The 12763-nt window shown below is 43.3% G+C and overlaps 1 protein-coding gene across 1 annotated transcript in view; it reads left to right on the top strand.

Moving 5' to 3' along the window:
- MID1 (midline 1) overlaps positions 1–12763 on the top strand; it is a 386159-nt gene that overhangs the window by 357756 nt on the left and 15640 nt on the right. The gene's annotated exons all lie outside the window — the stretch shown is intronic.

Here is a 12763-nt window from a genome sequence, read left to right as displayed (position 1 = left end):
TAACTACACTGTTCTTTCCTAGCACAAGTAATTCTGAGGCACATGACGCTTCAAGTAGAAATTTGATTTAGGAGTAATTAAAAGAGTGATGCAGAAAGACCCACACCTCTAAGGGGCTAAAGTATAAGTGACTCATACCAACAAATGGCCCCCCCTCCCTATATCCCCTTTTCCCAGCTTCCCCTCCTGACCCCTCTGACCTTTCACTCCTTAATCAGCCTGCCTTGGAAGCTTTTCTTAAAATCTTACTTAGCTTTTATTACAATCTTCTAAGAATGTGTAATTTTGGAGCAAAAGGGAAAATCAGGAAACGTTGAGAACAGCTTTGGCAAGAAGGCATAGAGAGGGCAGAGATGGTACAACCAAAAGGTCTTGGGGCAAGTGATCACTAAGTCTTGAAAGAGAGTGGGTACCTATCAGTACAGTAAAGGCATAGCAGCCAGCCATGTTAAGCAAACCTATAGAGACAGAAGGTGGCAGGGTGCAGTGGGAGATCTCGTCTAATTAAGCCTGGCTAGAGAGCTGAGTGAGGAAGGGGAGACGGAGAGAAATGAAGATAGAGAAACAGAACCAGGACTCCACCCCGTACAGGTCTAGTTCTTACCGTTTGTGCATCTGGAGTCAGCTGGGGGTCAGCTAACCTGCTGGTGTTGGTTAGGCTCCCTCGTAGCTCAGGCTGGTAACTGGCGCATCTCCACTGCTGGACAGCTCTCTCCCGCAATCTACCTCAAGCATGTTCTCCAGGGGACTGCGGAGGTGAAGGCAGATGGCTGGGCCCAGTTGCCCACATGCTTTGCAAGCCTGTCTTTGTCACGTTAGCTGACGTGCCATTGGCCAAACCCATTCCCACGAGTGAGCCTGGAGTCACAATGAGAGGCCTGCAAGGTTATATAGCAAACAAAATGTGTGGATACAGCAAGAAGGAAGGGAGTGGGGCCAGAGGACCATCTACTGTAGAGCCTTAGCTCCGTACCAGCACGTCATTCCATCCCCAAGATGAAAGGAAGATACCTGTTGCTCGAAACTTAGGGTTTCCCAGGTGACCAAACTGTGACTACCTTGACTTCCATGCTGTTGGCATGGAAAAATATACCAAAAAAAGACACAAGAATGGAATAGATGAGAAAAGGCCACACCTGTAGAAATCCAACAACAACAATACTACTGAAATTAGAGCTTTACGTTGGGTGATGCCAGAGAAGGGGATTTGTTCCCAGAAAGCAGTTAGTTACCACAAGGAAATAAATGCACGTGGCTTAACGAAGGTTACAGACCTGCCTTTTGTTGTTGTTGTTCTTATAATTTTTTTTTATCGAAGTGTGGTTGAGTTCCAATATTGTGTTAGCTGCAGGTGTACAGCAAAGCTTCAGTTATTTTTTCAGATTATCTTGTAAGAACCTATAATGGAAAATAATACAGTTCCCTGTGCTATACTGTAGGTCCTTGTGTAGCTAGTATTTTTAATTTTTATTTTATATTGGAGCATAGTTGATCTACAGTGTTGTGTTAGTTTCAGGTGTACAGCAAAGTGATTTCGTTATACATATATCCATTCTTTTTCAGATTCTTTTCCCATATAGGTTGTTACAGAATACTGAGTAGAATTCTCTGTGCTGTACAGGGCAAGATCTGCCTTATTTAAAACGTAGATGCTAAAAAGGCCTGTCCTCCCAGGACAGATGGAAACCAGTGACACTGCACTTGTTCATCTAACTGGGGTACTCTAGTCAGCTTGTTAGTATCAGCATTTGTTTGTCTCTTTAATGTCTATTAAAGCAGTAGAGTGAAGTCCCAAGGCCTACAGGATCAAATTGCAACAATGCAAGAATAAATTTAGGGCTTCCCTGGTGGCGCAGTGGTTGAGAGTCCTCCTGCCGATGCAGGGGACACGGGTTCGTGCCCCGATCCGGGAAGATCCCACATGCCGCGGAGTGGCTGGGCCCGTGAGCCATGGCCGCTGAGCCTGCGCGTCCGGAGCCTGTGCTCCGCAACGGGAGAGGCCACAACAGTGAGAGGCCCACGTACTGCAAAAAAAAAAAAAAAAAAAAAAAAAAATTTAGATGAATGGTAACTGAGATGTAAACATTCTCAGATTATTTTTTTTTCTTTTGTAATTCAATCTTTATTTTATATTGGAGGATAGTTGATTTACAATGCAGCGTTAGTTTCAGGCATACAGCAAAGTGAATCAGTTATACATATACGTATATCCATTACTTTACGATTCTTTTCTCATATAGGCTTTTAGAGAATAGTGACTAGAGTTCCCTGTGCTGTACAGCAGGTCCTCGTGGGTTATCTGTGGTATATATAGTAGTGTGTAGATGTTAATCCCAAACTCCTAATCTACCCGTCTCCTGACCTCTCCCCTTTGGTAACCACAAGTTTGTTTTTGAAGTCTGTGAGTCTGTTTCTGTTCTGTACGTAAGTTCGTTGGTATCATTTTTTTTAGACTCCACATAGAAATGATATCATATGGTACTTGTCTTTCTCTTTGACTTGCTTCACTTAGTATGATAATCTCTAGGTCCATCCATGTTGCTGCCAGTGGCATTATTTCATTCTTCTTTTATGGTTGAGTACTGTTCCATTGTGTATATGTACCACATCTTCTTTATTCATTCCTCTGTTGATGGACATTTAGGTTTGCTTCCATGTCCGTGCTATTGTAAACAGTGCTGCACTGAACATTGGGGTGCACGTTTGTTTTCAAGTTATGATTTTCTCCTGATCTATGCCCAGGAGTGGGATGGCTGGGCCGTATGGTCGTTTTAGTTTTAGTTTTTTAAGGAACCGCCATACTGTTCTCTATAGTGGCTGCACCAATTCGCATTCCCACCAACAGTGCAGGAGGGTTCCCTTTTCTCCACACCCTCTCCAGCATTTGTTATTTGTAGATTTTCTGATGATGGCCATTCTGTTATTTGTAGATTTTCTGATGATGGCCATTCTGACCAGTGTGAGGTGACACCTCATTGTAGTTTTCACTTGCAATTCTCTAATGATTAGTGAGGTTGAGCATCTTTTCATGTGCTTTTGGGCCATAGATAATTTTTTTCTTAACTATCACGCAGAGTTGTAGTGATTGAGGGAGATCTGGATTTGAATCCCAGCTTTGGACCTCACTAGCTCTATAATTTGGGGCAAATTATTGAACATCCTCTGTTTCTTCATCTGTAAGAAGAGGTAATGTTTTAACCTCACATGGCTGAGGCATTAAAAGTAAAGGTCTTAGCCCTGTGTTTGCCAGCGTTAGCACATAGCTATTCAAAGTTACTGTTCCTACAAAAATATAGCCTAGACTCACCCGTCATTATATTTTTTGTCGTATCATAAAGGTCGGTCGTGCAATCTGCCCGGATTATCTACATAATGGCATTTTACACAGTCTTCTCGTGGAAGGCCTTCCTCGCATGTTGTTTGTTCTTCTGTCCCACCGTTTGAAAGGACTATCCTTTGCAGATGTTCTATTGAATGATAAGATCTAAGAGTACAAACGCTACTGGAAAGAAGGAGAAGGAAGGCTCCAAAGCTGGCTGTAGCTCATGTGCCACTAGGCAGTCTTCTACTGTCCCTAGGTCACAGTTCCTGCACTTGTCATAATAAATTCTAGTTCATTGCCCTCAAGTGACTTTAGTGAAGGAGAATTCGATACTATCTATGGAGCTTTTTAATCTTGTAAAAAGACTCTCTCTAATCAAATTCATACACTCTTAATGACAGTTAATTTTTTATTTTTCGTTGTTACGAACAGGCTTACGACTACAGCTGTTAACGAACTGCTTATGAGAAATAGCTATGTATTCAATTTTACAGTTTTTTCCAGAACTACTTTTAATGCATCATTGCACATCTTCAGTTGGAGCCTTCCTTCTCCTAGCAGCCTATTATTTTTATTCTTGGCAAAAGTCAAAAGATCCGTGTCTTCAAGCCTTCATGGCAAAGTAATTATCTGTATTTAATTTGTTTTAGTCATTTTGAAAACATTCATGAAAGTTATGAAACATATACTATGTGGATTGAGAAGAAGGAAAAGAATGTTCACTTACGTCCAATCTGTTCAAAGAAACAAAGGGTGTGAGAAGCTGGTGTGCAGCCTCTCTGAAGGGCGTCCGTGTTGCATAATGTTTTATACATAATGTTTTACTGTAAGATGACAGGCAGTTGCTCTGAAGTCCCAGACGTAACTCGGATCTTGTGAGGAGCGGCATCATGTAGGGAGATGCTTCTGACCCCTCGTCAATGAGAGAGAAAAAGTACAAAGTCACAAAACTCAATTATTGTATTGTGAACTGATCATCTTCCAAGTTGCACTGTTGTTTGAATACTTCAAGCTGAATTGGAGAAGGTGAATGTTGGCACTCCCTCCAAGATGATTGGAAACGAATTGGGAGAAAAGTAGAGGTTTCAGTCAGGACGGTTATATGGATGTTTCGTAAAGTGATGAATGAATAAAACCTGGTCAACGGTCTCAGCACAGTGGGGTGGGTATCAAGGCAGAGAAGTCTGGCGCTTGGCACCATATGCAAGAAGTTAAGTGGTGCTGGCACTAGACCAACACTAGCAATGCAATAATGGTGTGCGCTGAGGCATCCCACCAACTGCACCCCCGAAAGAGAACGGTCGATGTTGCTTTCTTGGCGTTTGTAATCAACCTCTCAGTTATGACCTTGGCCATGATAATAATATAAAGGTAAGCCTAAATAGTTAGCGTTAGCATTCATCAAAGCAGATTGTCCCAGGGTAAAGATAGCCAATCAAATTTTACTACTCCGTAAACATTTTGTTCTTTTAATATCCAAGTAAAATCATTAGTGACCTGTTCGCAAACTAATCAGGATGGCCAGCGTCCCTCTTTTGGTTTGGAAAAGTTTTCTGAAACATATTAAATCTTTTTCTGTTGGGTTAAGGCTTCGGATTGTGAGCCAAGTTGGAGTTTGCAGCGATTTCAGACATCTGCTCTATGATGTTGCTGAAAGCCTTCCGCCACCGCATTAAACCCAGCTTTGGGGTTGTACAGTGATGTAAAGTTTATTGAAACATTTTTACATTTGCTTTCTTTGACCACAATACTCATTTCGCTGTAACATATGCAATTAAATAGGAACAGTGTAAACACAGTGACATTGATAGGATTCTCATTTGATTATGCTGTTACTGTTTGCATTTGTGCTGGACTGCTGTTGACAAAGGTCTAGGAATATGAGTGGATTGCCCTAGGCAGTGGAAAAGCTCATCGTTTTGTTCTGTTTTTTAACTAATTTTTTATTGGAGTATAGTTGACTTACAATGTCGTGTTAGTTTCAGGTTACACATACATATATTTTTTCAGATTCTTTTCCCTTATAGGTTATCACAGAATATTGAGTAGAGTTCCCTGTGCTATATAGTAGGAGGTTGTTGAGTATCTGTTTCATATAGAATAGTGTGCATATGTTCATCCCAAACTCCTAATTTGTCCCTTCGCCTTTGGTAACTGTAAGTTTGTTTTCTGTGTCTGTTGCTTTATTACTAGTGTAATGCTCTTATTAAATATCTAAAGTGAGTTACACGCGCTGCCAGGGCTTCCGCTTTGGGACTAGAAGGGCCAGCTTCCGTGCAACAGGAGTTCAGTCTCCAGAGTACTCGCTGGGATTTGGGCTTCAGGAGAATGTGGGGCTACGTCCGTGCTGACGGGACCTGGGTTTGCTCAGGATCTGCCCAGGGAGGCACTACTGGGAGTAAAAGTTCCCTGACCAGGGATCGAACCCGCGCCCCCTGCCGTAGAAGCACGGTGTCTTAACCACTGGACAGCCAGGCAATTAAGAAGAGGCTTCACTTGGGGGAGGTCAGTGACAAGGAGGGTAAGAAAAAGCATGCTTTAATGAGGCTTTAATGCGGCTGTAGATGAGAGGATTCAGCATGGGAGTGAGCACACCATACTGCACAGAGACCGTCAACGCCAGAGGGGATCCCAAAGTTGGCATGAGGCAGCAGAGAAACCCTGAGTCAAAGAAGCAGCTCACTGCAGTGAGCGGAGAATCTACAGCTTACAAGTGGGAGAAAAAGATGTCCGAGAGACACACAAGGCCCCTCGTCTGGATTTCGAGTGCTTAGAGGGGGACAAAGAGGAGAAGAGTGGAAAAACCATCTGGCCCACTGTAGCTCCCCAAAGCACAGGCCCAGCCTGTGCTGGGGAAAGGGGAACAGGTGCGATGTGCATTGAGGTTGAAAGTAACGGGGAAGTTGTGAAATAATTATTGGATAAAGCAAGGGGGAAAACAGAAATTGGAAAAAAATTAAGTTTGGGGTTAAGCCTTGCTTGACAACATATATATCCCACCCACTCCATCCATACACACACGCCAAGCTTGCTTGTTTTAAAGACATTTGGATTTGGTGGGAAGATGGCAGAGTGGAAGGACGTGTGGTCACTCCCTCTTGCGAGAGCACCTGAATCACAACTAACTGCTGGACGGTCATCAACAGAAAGACACTGGAACTCACTGGAAAAGATACTCCACATCCATAAGACACAGTAGAAGCTAGAGTGAGACAGTGGGAGGGCTGCAATCACAATAAAATCAAATCCCATAACCCCTGGGTGGGTGGCTCACAGACGACTGGAGAACAGTTATACCACAGAAGTCCACCCCCTGGAGTGAAGTTTCTGAGCCCCACGTCAGGTTTCCCAACCTAGGGGTCTGACAATGGGAGGAGGAATTCCCAGAGAATCGGACTTCAAAGGCTAGCTGTATTTGATTGCAGGACTGGGGGAAAGAGACTCCACTCCTGGAGGGCACACACAAGGTAGTGTGCACATCCGGACCCAGGGGGAGGGAGCAGTGACCCCATAGGAGACTGAACCAGACCTACCTGCTGGTGTTGGAGGGTCTCCTGCAGAGGCGGGGAGGGGCTGTGGCTCACCACAGGGACTCTGGCAGCAGAGGTTCAGGGAAGTGCTCCTTGGCATGAGCCCTCCCAGAGTCCGCCCTTAGCCCCACCAAAGAGCCTGTGGCCTCCAGTGCTGGGTCACCTCAGGCCAAACGACGAACAGGGACTGAACTCAGCCCCACCCATCAGCAGACAAGCAGATTAAAGTTTTACTGCTCTCTGCCCACCAGAGCAACAGCCAGCTCTACCCACCACCAGTCCCTCCCCCATCAGGAAGCTTGCACAAGCCTCTTAGATAGCCTCATCCACCAGAGGGCAGACAGCAGAAGCAGGAAGAACTACAGTCCTGCAGCCTGTGGAACAAAAACCACATTCACAGAAGACAAGATGAAAAGGCAGAGGGCTATGTACCAGGTGAAGGAACAAGATAAAACCCCAGAAAAACCACCAAATGAAGTGGAGACAGGCAACCTTCCAGAAAAAGAATGGAGGCAAAGGTAGTGAAGATGCAAGAAATGTTTCACAAAGACCTAGAAGACTTAAAGAACAAACCAACAGAGATGAACAATACAATAACTGAAATGAAAACTACACTAGAAGGAATCAATAGCAGAATAACTGAGGCAGAAGAACGGATAAGTGACCTGGAAGACAGAATGGTGGAATTCACTGCTGCGGAACAGAATAAAGAAAAAGGAATGAAAAGAAATGAAGACAGCCTAAGTGACCTCTGGGACAACATTATACGCACCAACATTCCCATTAGAGGGGTCCCAGAAGGAGTAGAGAGAGAGAAGGGACCAGAGAAAATATTTGAAGAGATTAGAGTCAAAAAACTTCCCTAACATGGGAAAGGAAATAGCCCCCCAAGTCCAGGAAGCACCGAGAGTCCCAGGCAGGATAAACCCAAGGAGAAACACGCCGAGACACATAGTAATCAAACTGGCAAAAATTATTACTGAAAGCAACAAGGGAAAAACGACAAATAACATACAAGGGAACTCCCATAAGGTTAACAGCTGATTTCTCAGCAGAAACTCTGCAAGCCAGAAGGGAGTGGCATGGTATGTTTAAAGTGATGAAAGGGAAGAACCTACAACCAAGATTACTCTACTGGGCAAGGATCTCATTCAGATTCAGTGGAGAAATCAAAAGCTTTACAGACAAGCAAAAGCTAAGAGAATTCAGCACCACCAAACCAGCTTTACAACAAATGCTAAAGGAACTTCTCTAAGTGGGAAACACAACAGAAGAAAAGGACCTACAAAAACAAACCCAAAACAATTAAGAAAATGGTAATAGAAACATACATATCAATAATTACCTTAAAAGTGAATGGGTTAAATGCTCCAACCAAAAGACACAGGCTCACTGAATGGATACGAAAACAAGACCCGTATTTATATATGCTGTCTACAAGAGACCCACTTCAGACACATACAGCCTGAAAGTGAGGGGATGGAAAAAGACATTCCATGCAAATGGAAATCAAAAGAAAGCTGGAGTAGCAATGCTCATATCAGATAAAATAGACTTTAAAAGAAAGAATGTTACAAGAGACAAGAAAGGATACTACATAATGATCAAGGGATCAACCCAAGAAGATGTAACAATTATAAATATATATGCACCCAACATAGTACCTCAATACGTAAGGCAACTGCTAACAGCTATAAAAGAGGAAATCGACGGTAACATAGTGATAGTGGGGGACCCTTAACACCTCACACCAATGGACAGATCATCCAGACAGAAAATTAACAAGCAAACACAAGCTCTAAATGACACAATAGACCAGCTAGATTTAATTGATATTTTTAGAACATTTCACCCAAAAGTGGCAGAATACACTTTATTCTGAAGTGCACATGGAACATTCTCCAGGACAGATCATATCTTGGGTTACAAATCAAGCCTTGGTAAATTTAAGAAAATTGAAATCATATCAAGCATCTTTTCCAACCACAACACTATGAGATTAGAAATAAATTACAGGGAAAAAAAACCATAAAAACCACAGACACATGGAGGGTAAACACTACGTTACTAAATAACCAAGAGATCACTGAAGAAATCAAAGAGAACAAGACAAGTCTGTCCACTCTCACCACTCTTATTCAACATAGTCTTGGAAGTTTTAGCCATAGCAATCAGAGAAGAAAAAGAAATAAAAAGAATCCAAATCAGAAAAGAAGAAGTAAAACTGTCACTGTTTGCAGGTGACACGATACTATATACATAGACAGTCCTAAAGATGCCACCAGAAAACTACTAGAACTAATGAATGAATTTCGTACAGTTGCAGGATACAAAATTAATGCACAGAAATCTCTGGCATTCCTATACACCAGCAACGAAAGATCAGAAAGAGAAATTAAGGAAACAATCCCATTCGCCCCTGCAACAAAAAGAATTATAAACCTAGGAAGAAACCTACCAAAGGAGGTAAAAGACCTATACTCAGAAAACTATAGGACACTGATGAAAGAAAGCAAAGATGACACAAACAGATGGAGAGATACACCGTCTGCTCTTGGATTGGAAGAATCAATATTGTGAAAATGACTATACTTCCCAAAGCAATCTACAGATTCAGTGAAATCCCTGTCAAATTACCAATGGCTTTTTTTTTTTTTTTTTTTACAGAACTAGGACCAAAAAATCTTAAAATTTGTATGGAGACACCAAAGACTCCAAATAGCCAAAGCAATTTTGAGGGGAAAAAACGGAGCTCGAACAACCAGGCTCCCTGACTTCAGACTATACTACAGAGCTATAGTAATCAAGACAGTATGATACTGGCACAAAGACAGAAATATAGATCAATGCAACAGGAGGGAAAGCCCAGAGATAAACCCACACACATATGGTCACCTTATCTTTGATAAAGGAGGCAAGAATATACAATGGAGAAAGGACAGTCTCTTCAATAAGTGGTGCTGGGAAAACTAGACAGCTACATGTAAAAGAAAGAAATTAGAACACTTCCTAACACCACACACAAAGCAAACTCAAAAAGGATGTAAGACCTAAATGTAAGACCAGACACTATCAAACTCGTAGAGGAAAGCATAGGCAGAACACTCTATGACATAAATCACAGCAAGATCCTTCTAGACCCACCTCCTAGAGAAATGGAAATAAAAACAAAAATAAACAAATGGGACCTACTGAAACTTTGGCACAGCAACGGGAACGACAACCCTCAGAATGGGAGAAAATATTTGCAGACGAATTAACGGACAAAGGATTCATCTCTAAAATATATATAAACAGCTCATTCAGCTCAGTGTCAAAAAAATACAAACAACCCAATCAAAAAATGGGCAGAAGACCTACATAGACCTTATTCTCCAAAGAAGACACACAGATGGCCAGGAGGCACATGAAAAGCAGCTCAACGTCACTAATTATTAAAGAAATGCAAATCAAAACTCCAATGAGGTATCACCTCACACCAGTTAGAATGGGCTTCATCAGAAAATCTACAAACAACAAATGCTGGAGAGGGTGTGGCGAAAAGGGAACCCTCTTGCACTGTGGGTGGGAATGTAAATTGACACAGCCACTATGGAGAACAGTATAGAGGTTCCTCAAAAAACTAAAAATAGAATTACCATATGATCCAGCAATCCCACTACTGGGCATATACCCAGAGAAAACCATAATTCGAAAAGACACATGCACCCCAATGTTCACTGCAGCACTATTTACAATAGCCAGGTCCTGGAAGCAACCTAAATGCCCATCGACAGACAAATGGATAAAGAAGTTGTGGTACATATGTACAATGGAATATTACTCAGCCATAAAAAGGAACAAAACTGAGTCATTTGCAGAGACGTGGATGGACCTAGAGACTGTCATACCGAGTGGAGCAAGTCAGAAAGAGAAAAACAAATATCATATATTAACGCTTACATGTGGCGTCTAGAAAAATGGTACAGGTGAACCAGTCTGCAGGGCAGAAATAGAGACAGAGGTGTAGAGAACCAACGTATGGACACCAAGGGGGGAAGCGCGGGAGGTGGTGGTGGTGGGGGGTGGAATGAATCGGGAGATTGGGATTGACGTGGATACACTAATACGTATGAAATAGATAACTATTCAGAACTTGCTGTATAAAAAAATAAAATAAAATTCAAAAAAATGCTAATAATAAAGTGAGTTACAGGCTTCTTGGGGCCCAGAGCTGAGATCCAGTTTTGGGTGGATCAAAATCTACAATTTGGTTGTGGCACTGTCTGGAAGCATTGAGCTTGTCACTGCTGTGTTCAAGGAAAAGGGAAGGTGAGAAAGTATCAAAAGAGATATGTAATTGGGAGAGTCCCATGTTACTAAGCCATTTGTGGATGTTCACCTGGGTCTAATACAAGTGAAAACTGGTCAGAGAATTAGGGGGAAATTGGGGCTGGGGGGATGGTGCCTTAGTTGCTCTGTTACGTCTCCGAAAACAAGCACACCACACTCAACCCCTTCTGTGAGTCTCACGTCATTTCCTTGCTTTACGGCGGCTCTGTCAACTCTTGCAGTCCTCCTGGTTTAAATGTTTACAGATGGAAGTGAAAAGAGGTGAGAGAAAATTCACAGGATTTTTCATGTATATGACTATATATACGTGTGCTTATTTTAAGACTCACTGATGTGCACCTGCAAATACTGTGCACCCAAGATACAAATCGTAGGAGGTGAATTTTCACAATTAACAAAATATTTTCACGTTCATCTCAACTGTGAGACTACCGTGAACAATGTTGACCTGAAAAGTCGGAGATGGTATTTAGTAGGATTCAGAAACAGCTGTCATGGGGCCGTGAACATCTTGAAATGCTGTGCAGGTATTTGTGGGTTAGTAGGGATATGCGTTTGTGAGTTTCTTTCTACAGAAATGTTTTATTAGAGTCTCAAAGAGGTAAGAGCAAAGAAAGATGAAGGGACGTGCTTCTTGGGCGTATGGTTAAGGTGTAAATTGCCTCAAAAGAACTAACCCTTTGACTTGCAAATCCCCTGAAAGGGAAGGAGGAGAGGCAAGTTGAGCGCCCCTCAGGAAGTGGAGGGGCCCAAGCCCTCTGCCGAGAGTTGGTGAAGGAAATTCACCAGAGTCCGGAAACGCCACGACAGCCCGGTCACCAGGGGGCTGGGAAAAGGTTCGATTAGCGTGGAGATTGGTGGGCGGAGGGGAGAGTCGGGCCCAGTACCAAAGAAATGCTTTCAGCGTCAGCCAGCTGAAAAACAAGACGGCTTCCTCTTTCCTACATGTTCTTCCAAAGCCTCCTACATCCGCAGCCTGCCCCTCAGACCACATCCTGCAGGATGCAGCCGGGGTGCAGCCCTGCTCTTTGGAACCAGCCATGCTAGGGATGCAGCTGGTCACAATCCCTACTGATGCTTTGCTCAGAGCCACCCTGGGCCCTGAGCTGCCCTCAGGTGCTGCCACTCCAGGGTTCTCTTAGGGACACATGTCCTGACTCACTGAAGTACGACCAGGAGAGTACTGGGTCACAAACAACCCCAATGAGCGTTCTCTTTGGTCCCCTGTCAGAAGTTGCCCTGGTGCTGGCCAGTCTCTGCTGGCCTCACTCCCAACTCGGCTGGGCAGTCGATGAGAGGAGCAGATTATCGGGCACGTCCTCCCTGTGGCAGTGGCACGAGGGGGGCAACAAACCCTCAAGGCCTTGTAATGCCTCCTCTGGCCACTGGCACGTTACCGTTTCAGCCTCATTCTAGTGGCCAAAGCAGGTCACGTGGCCAAATCCAAAGCTACGAGGTAAGAGAATTATACCCCGTGTCTTTAGAAGGAGCAACTGCAAAGTCACCTAGACGTGGATCCAGGGCAGGGTGAAGAAGGAGAGGCAAGAAATGCAACCTACTACATCTGCGTTAGTGAAGT

This window comes from Grampus griseus, assembly GCF_964374135.1.
Source record: "Grampus griseus genome assembly, chromosome: X".
NCBI lineage: Eukaryota > Metazoa > Chordata > Mammalia > Artiodactyla > Delphinidae > Grampus > Grampus griseus.
This window is presented reverse-complemented; position numbering and strand designations above follow the sequence as displayed.